Below are 12,888 nucleotides of genomic sequence, written 5' to 3' on the forward strand. Positions count from 1 at the left end.
TTGTAACGACAGCGGATGGAAAAGGGGATGCAACGTGACCTCGTGGCGAATATTCTTCTTTTCGTGCGCGAGTCGGTCGGTAAGAGCACCAGATGAGGGTTGCCAGGCCGCTTTTTTTTTTCTCGCCAACAGGACGACACTTTGGAACGTCTCTGTTCGGGTCACCACTTCTATCAAGTGATTTCTGTTCTCCTTTCTTCTTAAACTGTGGAACCGTATGAATATTCTACGAGCAATTTGCTCCTTGTTGATCACTCTTTCGGTGTAATTTTTTTTTCAATTGGAATTAATTGAACTCGTTAATTGTGAATTATCGAAAAACTTTTTCAACGCACGATTCCTGTGTACATATCTATTCAAATATTTGGTGAAAATTCAAATATTTCTTTTTTTTTTTTTTTTTTTTTTTTTTTTTTAAGGTAAATATGTAGAAATGCATGTTTATGACGAGCATTTCTACGAGAAAATCGAAAGTTTGTGTGAACGTACGGAAAAACCCTGCGAAAAAATTATTCTCTATCATGCAAGAATTGAATATAACTGTTTCCTAGAAGCACAAAGGCCATTGTGTAACAGTTTCTAAAAGTGAAGTTCAAGGTAAACATTAATAAGGTTAATGTATGTATTCACTCGGTACTTCAAGATAACGATACTCTCTGAAACAGAAGATTTCTTTTATTCTTGAGTGTTTTCTCTATTTATAAACTCCTCGGATAAAAGAATTTTTTTAAAAAATCACCATCGTAATTTAACAAAAATAATATTTAAGGATATATCTATTCAAAATATATTTTGAAGATTAATAAGAAATTTTATAAAAAGAATTAAATGAGAAGATGAACAATAAATAAAAATATTCAGGAATTTTGACGGAGATAACAATCGATGATTGACACACTTTATTTTTTTAAACGTCCAATAAAAATTTCTTGGGCAAACTGATTGATCGAATGAAATTAAATGGATGAATCTTTTCTTTATTCGATAGAACGCGTTTCTAATCAACTTCTTTTCAAGATTTCTTCCATTCCGTAGTTTCATTTCCACCTTGGCACCGTTCAAAATCTCTTCTATCTCGATCAATGAACTTGGTAACTGAGAGCCGAAAGGTAAGCACACATCTTGCGGAATAGCGAAGTTTATGGCCTAGTCAGACCGAATAGGATCGATATTTAGGGAAAAAAGTAGCGTACGCGTGAATTCCCGGATTTAAAGCTGGAAAGTGGAAGTTGAGACTGTACCGTGCTTCCTTTTTTTTTATCTCTTTTTTTTTTTTTTTTTTTTTTAATTCCAGCGGCAAAAAATATGCTTCATTTTCAAATTAAATTCTTCGAATACTCGCGATGAACGTTTCGATTAGATTGATTCGAATATTTTATCATACTTTCATCCATCAAAAAAACGTGCTCGAGTATGTGAAAGAGTTAATATTAGTTTCCAACATTTCCTCTCGTCGAAAAGTCGAAAGTTTTAAAAAAAACGTATCTCGTAACGCAATCAAACGCGAAGTATTAAGTAAATACATCTACAGATTTCGTTTCCGTTTACGTAATATTGGATAGAAGCGAAATTTTTCAAATGATATGCTTAAAAAATATACACACGGTTAAAAATTTCTTCAATGTTAAAAAGTTGAATGTTGAACAAAGGGAAAAGGATATAAAAATTCCAATGGCGGTGAAGAAAAAATTGTAATAACAATCGTAATAAAACAAATTTTTTTTATTCGACGCAGCACAGAACTGACCTACTATTTAATATTATCCCGCTTTCTTTGCCAACGGCTATTACTCAAAGCGACACAATTGCAACTCAAGAAACATCGTATTTTTGTACCAAGCCTGTGATAATTTTAGAAATAAAATTTTCCTAAAATAACGATCGAACAAAAATTACAGATAAAACAGATCGGATACGTTTCGAGCGAACAATATTTCGATGTTCCCTGATCGATGACGAACTAACAAATGTCAGTGTGGCGTGTATTACCAATCAAATCAAACGTTATCACGAGTAATAACGTTTACACACGAATTAAAGATATAAAATGCAAAACAATGGCCAATACATGCAAAAGCAGAGCCGTGCGTATTTGCAGCGCATCCGATTAAATTTCAAACTCGATCGGGCGTGGCGTAAAACCAATTCGTGATTTGAAAACCACTTTTTTTTTTTTTTTTTTTTGTTTTCGCCTGTCTACATCCGTGTACACTCGTCAGATGGATCGACCGAACGTTTGAGCTCAAGGGTCGTTTGAACTCGATATCTCGTCAGCATGAGTACGCCGCTGTCGTGCCACGACCTAAATGATTTTAAAAAGGAAGAAAATCCGTCTCATCCCCGAGAGGACGGCATATGACGTCTCGCGCAGCTGGTTCACGTGCACGAGCAATTCACAAAAGGAGAGAAATGCAAGGCCGCGCCTCGTCGAAATTGCGAAATATCGACGAAAAAATACCGATCTTCGTCCTACGCGGCAAAGATTCCTCGATGCGAATTTTTTTCATCCCTCGCTTATTCCTAATTGTTCGATCAACACCGATCAATGCTTCTTTTTAACGCTCGATACGCGTATTCGAGGACACTTTGCATGGTACAATTTTCGAAAAATCAAGTTTAAAATAGAATCGGAGCGCGAATTTAAATATTTAAACGAGTCTATCGTCGTGAATGGAACAAAATTTTACGAAGATATATATAAATGGAAAGAAAAATGCGATGAAAGGACGCAGAAAAGATAGATTAGACTTTTACGCGGAAGTTGAAGCATAGATGATCACGGTTCATTTCGAATTTCTGATGTAACGACATTGATCGCGCTGCAACGAATTTCATCTCCCTCTACGCCGAAAAAAGTAACGTATTCATGAAACGACAGGAAGAAGAATGCCACTAGGTAAGATTAATGCTGGAAAACGAAGGCAGATAGAACCACAAAATATACGAAAGAGATAAAAGAGCATCGATAAAGCATGAAAAAATATTCGTTACTACCAAACGAAAACGGTTTACCAATTTACCATCGTTTATTATTACTATCAAAACCGACATCTAAATACGGAGAAATGAAACTCGTGAGAGCTTGAAGAGAGAACAGTAGATATTTTTCTTGAACGTTATTGTAAGCTTGGAAAGGGAAAAGCGAACATTTCATTGATACGGAATGGTTGCTCGGCAAACGCTTTTTTCTCCAAAGTAAAATCACTGGTTGGAGGATGATCGACGCCCACGAGGAAAATAAAAAAAAAAAAGAAAGAAAGAAATGGAAAAATATAGAGGGAGAGCGAAATAAATAGCGGGGAAGATAGAGATACGAAAGTTCGATAGAGAAGTATAAGCGACAATGGGCGCAAGGGAATAAAAGAAATCGCAAAAGTTGTGATTCCCACGAAAATGTATCTGCTGGCTGTGACGAATGTCGAGCTCGAGTGCAAAGCAGCGCAAACGATATTATCCATACACCCTTTGTTAAGCCAGCTGCGCCCATTTCGTACGTACGTACATGTATAAGTTTGGTATATGTGAGTACAGCTGGCACAAGGTTGCACACCTTGCAAACGTGCTGCGCGTCATAAGCTCCCTCGATCTACTGCACTGCGTTTTAACTGTACACCCTTTCCTCCCTGCATATGCATGCACACACACACACACGTACACGAGAGATGCATACTTTTTCACGGACATGTACGCATTGAGCATCAGGGTTAAGTAGCTCGAAGAATTTTTTATGATCAATTTACTCGGTAGGTAATTCGGTTGACTTACACTCGATCGATGAAGTTGAGGAAAAGTTGAGATCGATGAAGTTGGGAGAGAAGTTGGGATTCCCTCTCTCGATTCATGATCAACCTTTCGTTCGTGAACTTCTAACGCAAAAGAGAGGGAGGATTTATGAATGGAATGTTTTCTAGTTTTGCTTGCTGGAAGCAATTTGTATGCAAAATCGAAAGGGTGGTTCGCGTAAAGTTAAAGTTTTTTTTAGTAGCACTAAGTGGCGCTGTGCTTAATAATAATTTGTCGATAAATAAAGATTAAAAATTGATGATATTATGAATAATTTATCTTCAAAAAGGATAAGAAAATTTTTTAAATATATATTTTTTTTTCTTTAAAATGTCTAATAATTGAAATATCCGTGAATAATCTATGAGTATTATTACGTGAATAAAAAATCAAGACTTTGTCTGTTCATCGATTCACCGTTCAAACGAAACGAAAATTTTGAAAGAAGTAGAATAAAATATCTGATTAAAAGAATCCAAAATATATTTGATACGCTTTCGTGCGCTTTTAAAAATGAGAATTTAAAAAATGCGCCTACGCGAAGAGAAATGAACCTTTTTTTTTTTTTTTTTTTTAGAAGCACTTTGAAACAGGTGTGCCGGGTGAAAAGTGGGTTATCAAATTCAATGTCACATACAAGCCCTAAAAGATTCGTAATTAGATGGAAGCCAGGGAAGTGGAGGCCTACCGAATTACTCTTCCCACTACTGTTCAAAAGTGCTCGAGCAATGGTACAACGCGAGCTACGTCCTCGATAATTAAATTTCGATTCCGCGGGAATAATACAATAATATACTGCCGCGCCACTCCATCCTTTAATTTGTTTCTCTCTGCACCTTTTAAAAGCGAACTTCTGGAAATAAATGCTTTCAACCGCGGCACGCCGAACTTTTAAAACAAAGAGGCAAGAAGTTTCGGGTGCTAATATTTTCACCTGGCTGCGAGCAAATTTTAATAACCAGCCACGCAAAATCCCGGCCATTATTGGTGGCCTGTTATAAACGTACAGGCAAATAAAGTCATCGATATTTTGCGGGAACAGGTAATTTCTGAAAAAAACAAACTTAATCGAAGAGTTGCCTGTATATACTCCTTTTTATTTTTCTCTCTCTCTCTCTCTCTCTTTTTCTCTCTCTCCTCTCTTTCCTCTTTTCGCGTGAATACCATCGACCAATCGATATAATCTACGCCAATGGATACGCATGGATAGAAAAATTCATATAAATTTACCCACCACTATTTACAACCCTATTGTTTGCACATCAATCGTATCTCCCGCATGAAAATCGTAGACTTTATCGATGATACGCACGTTATTGCACGATTTGTTTTATGACCTTTCGATAGCTCGATCGGGGAAAGAGTAGCGGAAATAAAGGTTTGGAAATTTTTAGAAATGAGCAGGGAAATGATGAAAAATTCGACATAGATCAAAATGACATATGGAAATTGCAAATAATCAAGGTCACTAAAGGGCACGTCAAAGTTTATTTATATACATATTTATACGTAAACGGCACGTGTTTCAACATATATTTAAAGTTAAAAGTCAAAAATCATTCTTCCTCGTTGCTTGTTACAACGCGGTGCCGTTTTGAACGACATGTGTCGCGATTGTTTTTGCACAAAAAAAATCTATTTAAAGTAATTTTGGCTTGTAAAAATTATTTTAAATAGAGGATACTTTTGACCTTCTTCAAATATTTTTCTTCTTTTTTTTTTTTTTTTTTTTTTGTACAATATTTCCAGTAACTTTTACAACATTTTTTCCCCTATTTTAAACTCATGCAGAAGAGAAAATTAAATTTCAATATTTACAGTATAAAGTTTAGTTATCAATATTTTATCAATATGTTTTTTTTTTCAATTGTGTTTGATAATAATTAAGAGAACTGAAAGAATAAAATTTAAACCTCATCATCCTAATACCTTATTTCACTCTATTTTTTACGCTTGTTTCACATAAAACGCATCGATTTATCGATTGAAAGGCGATAAAATTTGTTATCGGTATACAAATATGATTTTTTCTTAATCGTGTCCGATAATAATTGACGGAAAAAAACAACCGACCTAACATTTTATATTCTATTCTATTCTATTCAATATTTTACGCTATTTCACGTGAAACGCAACGAGTAAATGGCCACGTTTACCGGTTGAAAGGCGAAAGATTAAAAAAACGTTCGAAAGATTGTATCATCGTGAGGAAAGCTATTTCCACGAGCATGAATTGCTCGTTAAACGACGATACAGTGCATGTATCATAGCCGTGTATGCATTTCCTATGCATACATTGCACGCGTGACACATATACGGCCGGCGTTAATGGCCGTCGTCCATTCGTTTACGAAAGTAGAATCAGGAAACGTCCGATATCGTTGCTGAGCACGGGAGATCGAGTGTTTACTAATGCCAGATACACGGCCTCAATCACCTGCTAGTCCAGAAATGTCTACCGTCCAATGTAAATCCGTATTTCCCAGACTATAAGCGATATCGAGCCGGCTACCTTTTGTGATAAACTTGGCCTAGTGGCACAGTAATTTAAATATCGTTGCACGGAACTTGAAACGTTTCTAGCTGGAAAAACAAACCATAAATAATGGTATCTTAATCTAACAACGAATATCTTTAATCTTGAACCAACCATGACATTGTTTCGTGAATACGTATCTAATTGCATCTTTAATTGCGTTCTTCTGCGTGTTCCATCAAGTACACTATAATTGTTTGGTGTATAAATTAGTATATAATCATAATGGATTTGATAAGCGAAAATTTTAATTGTAAATTTATCGAGTTTCTTTTCTCGCAATTTTTCTAAATAAAACTTTTCTAACTTCTTGCTTGCATCGATGAAGAATGTGTGTAATTTATCAAGCTGGCTGATATACGCTAGAGAAAGCCAACTCGAGATATCAAATCTAGGAAGAAGACATTCTTTGGCGGCTTAAACGGCTTAACCGGTTAAACCAATCGTAAGGATATCAATCACGTACCAACCATTTCGATTCACCGACTCGTACTTTTTTTCCTTCGCAACATTCATCACGCTTCACTTATACCTTACTTTTATTATTTATACCTTCATATTGATCGAAAGAGATGAATTTTCATTCAAGAAAATTATGAAACTCTAAAATAATTGAAGAAATCGTTAAACTGGTCGAAGAATCGTAAAACAAATTGCTAAGTAAATGAAAGTCTCGAGGTAAGTTGGACGTTCCACGTGTCTGCAGCATTGGCACGACGAACAACATCGGCCCATGGTTACGAAGAAAATCGATCGAGATTCGGATAACTTTTATTGCGCTCCACTTTGTTTCCGGGCTGTCACAAGGGAAGAACGTAAATAACGGGGTTGCACGAAACTGGCGGAGGGAGGGCTTCACTTTCGTGAACTTTCACGAACTTAACGGTATACGAACATTGTTCATCCCATCGTTTCATACTCCCACCGGGTATTAACCCATTAACACCCTCGGCCTACATTAACTTCGGTTGCCAAGTATAATTGGCATTATATATCGTAGTCCGTTTCATCCGGCCGCTGCATTGGGCAAGCAGAAATTTAGTGCGCCAATTAACCACCAATTACCACACTGATAATCTTACATTACTCCATAGGGATGTAGGTAGAAAATCAGCATGGTTCATTTATCAATAAACGCTTGACGTTGGTTGATCGATTAACGAAACGTTTCGTTCAATTCTCAATCAAATTAAAAAAAAAACTGATTGACGTTGATTTTTGAAAAATCAACGAGGTGTAGATTCGATGTATTTTAATAAATAGAAAATACGAAAATACGTAATAATATTTTTATATCACATTAATTGAAATTAAACATTTACGAGATGTGAAACGATTGCTTTATCAATAATTAAACATTTATGGTATATGAAATATTCATTCGAAACGAACCAAGAAATATAACATGGCGTTCAATGTTATATCTCCAACACCGACAAACGAGAAAAATTGATAAGAGAACTTGAGCTTTCACCTAAATTGAATTCCAATTTTTCCAAATCAACTTTGCCTAATCTCATATTCAAATCAGAACTACTACGGGAATTCGTTGAACTCGATTCAGAATAATCAAAAAATCAGATCGTTAAAAAAAAAAAAAGAAACGCATACGTACGTAGCATAGATTCTGAATAAAAGAATTCTTGATACTTTCGAATAACTACAATCGTGGAATAACGAAAATATTCTTCTTTAAACTTCTTCTATCTCGTATTTGCTCTCGAATTCATATGTACATACACACATATATATATAATAAGTACATTGACGTACTTTAACATGTAATTCCCTCGAACGACGTTCAACCGGTCAGTGCAACATCTCTCGGATTCGAGCTTTTCACCCGTGAAATTAATCTTCCATGCAAGGGTCAGCGCAAAATGTCAGGACCTGAAACCAGAACGCGGCCCACGCTCTTTTCGCGCTCTTGTAACGAAACTTTTGGCATTCCTTGCATACTTTCGCCCCGTGCGTCCTGCTATACACCACGTACCTATACCACGACATCGGCCACGAACGCGAGAGAAATGTAATGACGTTATCGCCGTACAGCAGCCAATCTTGAAGTCTGTCCGATCGAGGGGTGGTTGCAACCCTTCCGCTCGAATTCTATCGACGAATACAGTTTTGCATGCGAGGCGACGCACAAACTACGTTTGCTGCCGTTATTGATACGTTGTATACCTGTACCCACGCATATACGCATATATAATATATATATAAAATATACCTATACAGTCAGTCACAAAAGTTTCGCATATTATTTTAACGAGGAAATTCATCCAGCATGATCAATGAAAATTACAACACAATGGTAGAGGCATTAAAATTTAAACTCTATTTCACTGGCTGTTAGCCATATTTTGGAAAAAATAATTTCATTCTCTCGAAATATGATATTTGGCTGGAGAAATACAACTTATTATGCAATATTATTATACTAAAGTTTCGTTACGCGTAGAATTGACTTTGATAAACACAACTTTTTAAAAACTGTATATAAAACTTTTATGGCTGACTGTATAACTACGTATATACGTATGTGTATGTAGTATATACGCGCAATTCAAACTAGGATAAAATATTCGATAATAAACGTGCTTTGGAGTAAAGTAAAAACGAAATATAATTTCTAGACAAATATAATAATTTTACTCTTTTCGTTGGATTTAAAAGAAACGTAAACTCGATTCAAAAAAAAAAAACTTTCTATTTTTTATTCTTTATCGATTATAACCTTCTATTTTGAACTTTAATTAACGCTTCTGGCAAGATTAAATTTCTTCGAACAATGGAATATGAAAACCGTATATTAGAACGAATGAATGAAACGGTTTGCTGTTTTGCGCGGCTGAAAAAGATATCCTGTATTATTGAGATACACGCACAATCTTTCTTTCTTTTTAATCTAAGCCGGTCGTTTGAATTAGCCATTGTCCATTCCATAATCGCATCAATCACAGTGTAATTGTTTTTCAACATTTCTTTGTCCGACTATCAATAATCCCTAGTGATTCCACCTCGAAAGATATAGCTCGCGTGTTGCGCTTGCAATTACGATTTCGTGAATGCTATAATAACGTTATCTCTGCACCTCGAAACCTCCTGCTGTGCCACATGTACTTTTGCCATTCTATGCAGGTGCATTGTTTGCAGATAGTTTGATGTAAGGAGTTGAACTCTATTTGTAAATAGCCCGACGAAAGTATGAAATATCATTCGGTGGAAGAAAGAAAATTGTTTATTTTATATATTTTCCTGTATTCGTCATCAAAATGCACGAATTTTTTCACTATACTATTCTTTCTTTTCTATCTATGAGCTGAAAGCTTCGTTTCAGTTGTAACATTTGTTACAATTCAAACTTAACTACAAGTTGTATTTGTATAGAAACAAGACAAGATTTCAAATCAAATTATTTGAATTTTGAAATGTATATTTGACGAAATATGGATATTATTAGCAGATAGAAACTTTCTTCCTCTTTTGAGAAACTCGCTCTTGATTTCTTCCATTTCTTATCATAGTTGCACAATTCAGTCGTGAAATTGTCTTATCTGACCATCTGAAATGTTAATTCAACCGCGGTGCACTCTGATCCTAAACCCACGCCGAGTATTAGATTTCGTGTTAAACTGGAGTAGGCAATTATGGAGCAGCTTTCCCAAATTAAGGACATATGCAATGTTACATCTACCAACAAATCCTCATTAATGCTTAATACCCTGGAAGAAATTAAAACCGAAAGATACGAATCAAGATCCAAATTGAACCCTTCTATTCCAAGTTTAAACTTTAAAGATCAATTTCTTAAAATAACACGATAAAATCATCTCAAACTTTTTCGTCATCGAAACATTGCGTAATAGATGACGATACGAAAGATAAATCTTTCGGCTAAACGACGAAATTCGTTTGGCCAATCAGTCTCTCCCTCTGCTTAAAGTATTTACCACAAACCAAAGATGTTAAGAATGATTTAATAATACATTTCACCAAGTATGAAGACACGTATGTATCTCCCTTTCGAGGGTTTATATCGGTGACCAATCGACGCCTGGGCCGCATAACTTCAACCAAATTCCACGAAGGAACGTTAATTACCAAGGCAACGTTAATTTAGCTGCAATATTATGCGCGCCGCGTACTATATTATAGAGAGACGCGGGTGTACGCGAGTGTGGATCGTGGTCATCGTGACGATAATAATTACGATAATAATACGAATGGTAATTACGTTATCTATTCACCGTGCAATCACCTATGACCCCGCTCTATCGATCTTCGCCATCCTTGCCGTCGTTTTCGTTCAATTTTGCATGACGTGATACGATCGATCTCGAAAGATCTCAATTGAGTTGCGTACGATTAGATTCCTCGCGATTAGTATCGAATCACGTTCGTTGTCCAATTTCGTCTATCGCTTCGTGTTATAGGAAAAGAGAGAGAGAGAGGGAGTGCGTGAGCAAGTGAGTGAATTAGAGAGAGAGAGAGAGAGAGAGAGAGAGAGAGAGAGAGAGAGAAAGAGAGAGAGAAGGTTGAACATAGAGATATGTATATAGATATATATATATATATGAAGATATATTCGACAATTTCCTAGGTACGTACATGAGCGAGCATGCATATGACCAAGTATGTAAGCATCGTATTACCCATTGTCGATAAATTTAAACCCTCGGAGACTAGCGTTCAAGACGTCGGATCGCATCGAAATATAACATAGGCTTAACCGAGAGAAAAGTAGTTAGTAGATTTTGATTTAAATTTTTGTAATAGGTGATATATGATTTTCCAAGAGTCGTTAGTCGTTTTCGCGAAAATTACCTGTCTCTTATTTTAATTTTGAGATATAATCGTTACGATAAACTATATTAATTGGCAATTATATTATAATGATAATGAGTTTCAAAATGGACGTATAATTAATTTACGATAATCAAAATTAAATGATATTCCAGGAATTGTATGTCGATGAGATTGCTTACCGATGATTAGGAATGTTCTATCGAGAGGGATCAATTTCGAGAGAAATTTTTGATAAAGTTTTTATTGTAAAAACTGTTCAGTGAATATTCTAATCTTAAAATAAACTATCATTTTTACCGATTCGTTGTAATATTATTCAGAAAAAAAAAAAGAACGCAAATGTAATAAAGAATTATTACATATCTATCGATTTGTAGAACAGAACTCGAATCCATGTAATCCATTTGTGGAATATCCAATTCGATTAACTTTTAAAAACACTTTTTTGTTAATTCCTATCTTGTCTATCTTCTTTTGTTAATTCAAAATTTTTCTCACTTTAACTCGAGATTAACTCGAATCTATCCACGGTTGAGTTAAATCGAATGAAGTGGAAGAGAATATGTAGAATTTCACTTTTGAAAAACACCAGATAGATAAAGAACGACCGGATGATTACTATTTACAATGTACACCAAAAACTTTATTCCGTTCCATTCGTATGAAATTTTTATTTTTACGAAAAATATGGCAAAAATGACATTTCAAAGAGTATATAATAATGCATTAACGATCACGATACATTATTCTTGCGTGTATCTATTCAAAGTATCTAAATTGATGTGATGAATTTCTGTCGTGTTAATCCAACGCTGAAAGTTCAAAGTAAACCAAAAAATTTCATCTCTTTTTCCTGTCACAGAGAAGTGTAAATAAGAAATATAAATGGACTAAAGATAAAGTTTCAACGAAAGGAAAAAATTCTATTCCAAGGAAAGAGTATAATTAAATATCGGGCAGTAAATGACAATTTTCATCTGCAAAGATCATAATTACGAGAAAGGAGCTAAATAATTAAAAAGATTCAATTCTACTGTATCGAAGATAAATGAAAGGAAAATGTATAAATAAATTATCCGTACAAAGTATTTTCTACTTTTCCCGTGGGGAAAATTTTGAAGGGATATTATAATTAAATTTACCGTTTCAATCTCGTCGCGAAATTACCCTTACGATTTATGCTTCCATTAATAATTCGTTTACATTGTACCTACGCGGAAACACGAGCCACGAAAGTTAAGAGACACATCGTCATGGTGAAAATGAGAGTTCCACGGATGGAAATTAATTCCTTTGTTTTCCTATCATCGTCACCGAATCGCGTAATAGTTGATGGTTTATTCGTAGAGAAATATATTATTGAAATCTCGTAAAATTTAGTGGTAATTATCGAAATGCCGAATTATTGTTATGTGCATTATACTTTCCCCTTTAATATAATGAGGAAGTCATTATTTGCTCTATCTTTCTCGAAAAATATCGCTAATTACAATCGAATGAAATTTAATATTAACAGTTGTGAAAGGATGCAAGAATCGTATGCAAGGAAAAAAAAAATCACGCGTTAATGGAAGAATAAAACGTTCTAGATAGAATATGAAACCATGAAGAGATAATAGACACGTACTGTTCTGTGATTATACAAATATAGAATGAATTCACGACACGCATGTACCCGTATTATTCCTATATGAAAATATACATATGTATATTTTATATAGATGTACTTTGCCACTATCATTCAATCGAATAAAATATAT

At 34.9% G+C, this 12,888-nt stretch overlaps 2 protein-coding genes across 6 annotated transcripts in view; one reads left to right on the forward strand and one right to left on the reverse strand.

Annotated features, from left to right (window-relative positions):
* Sytbeta (Synaptotagmin beta) overlaps nucleotides 1-12,888 on the reverse strand; it is a 119,788-nt gene that overhangs the window by 91,011 nt on the left and 15,889 nt on the right. The gene's annotated exons all lie outside the window — the stretch shown is intronic.
* The window catches only part of LOC100865374 (uncharacterized), a 58,613-nt gene that overhangs the window by 730 nt on the left and 44,995 nt on the right, over nucleotides 1-12,888 (forward strand). The gene's annotated exons all lie outside the window — the stretch shown is intronic.

The sequence above is a fragment of the Apis florea genome, unplaced genomic scaffold (assembly GCF_048593485.1).
Source record: "Apis florea isolate Af1SG1 unplaced genomic scaffold, ASM4859348v1 contig_3772_pilon, whole genome shotgun sequence".
NCBI classification, from domain to species: Eukaryota; Metazoa; Arthropoda; class Insecta; order Hymenoptera; family Apidae; genus Apis; species Apis florea.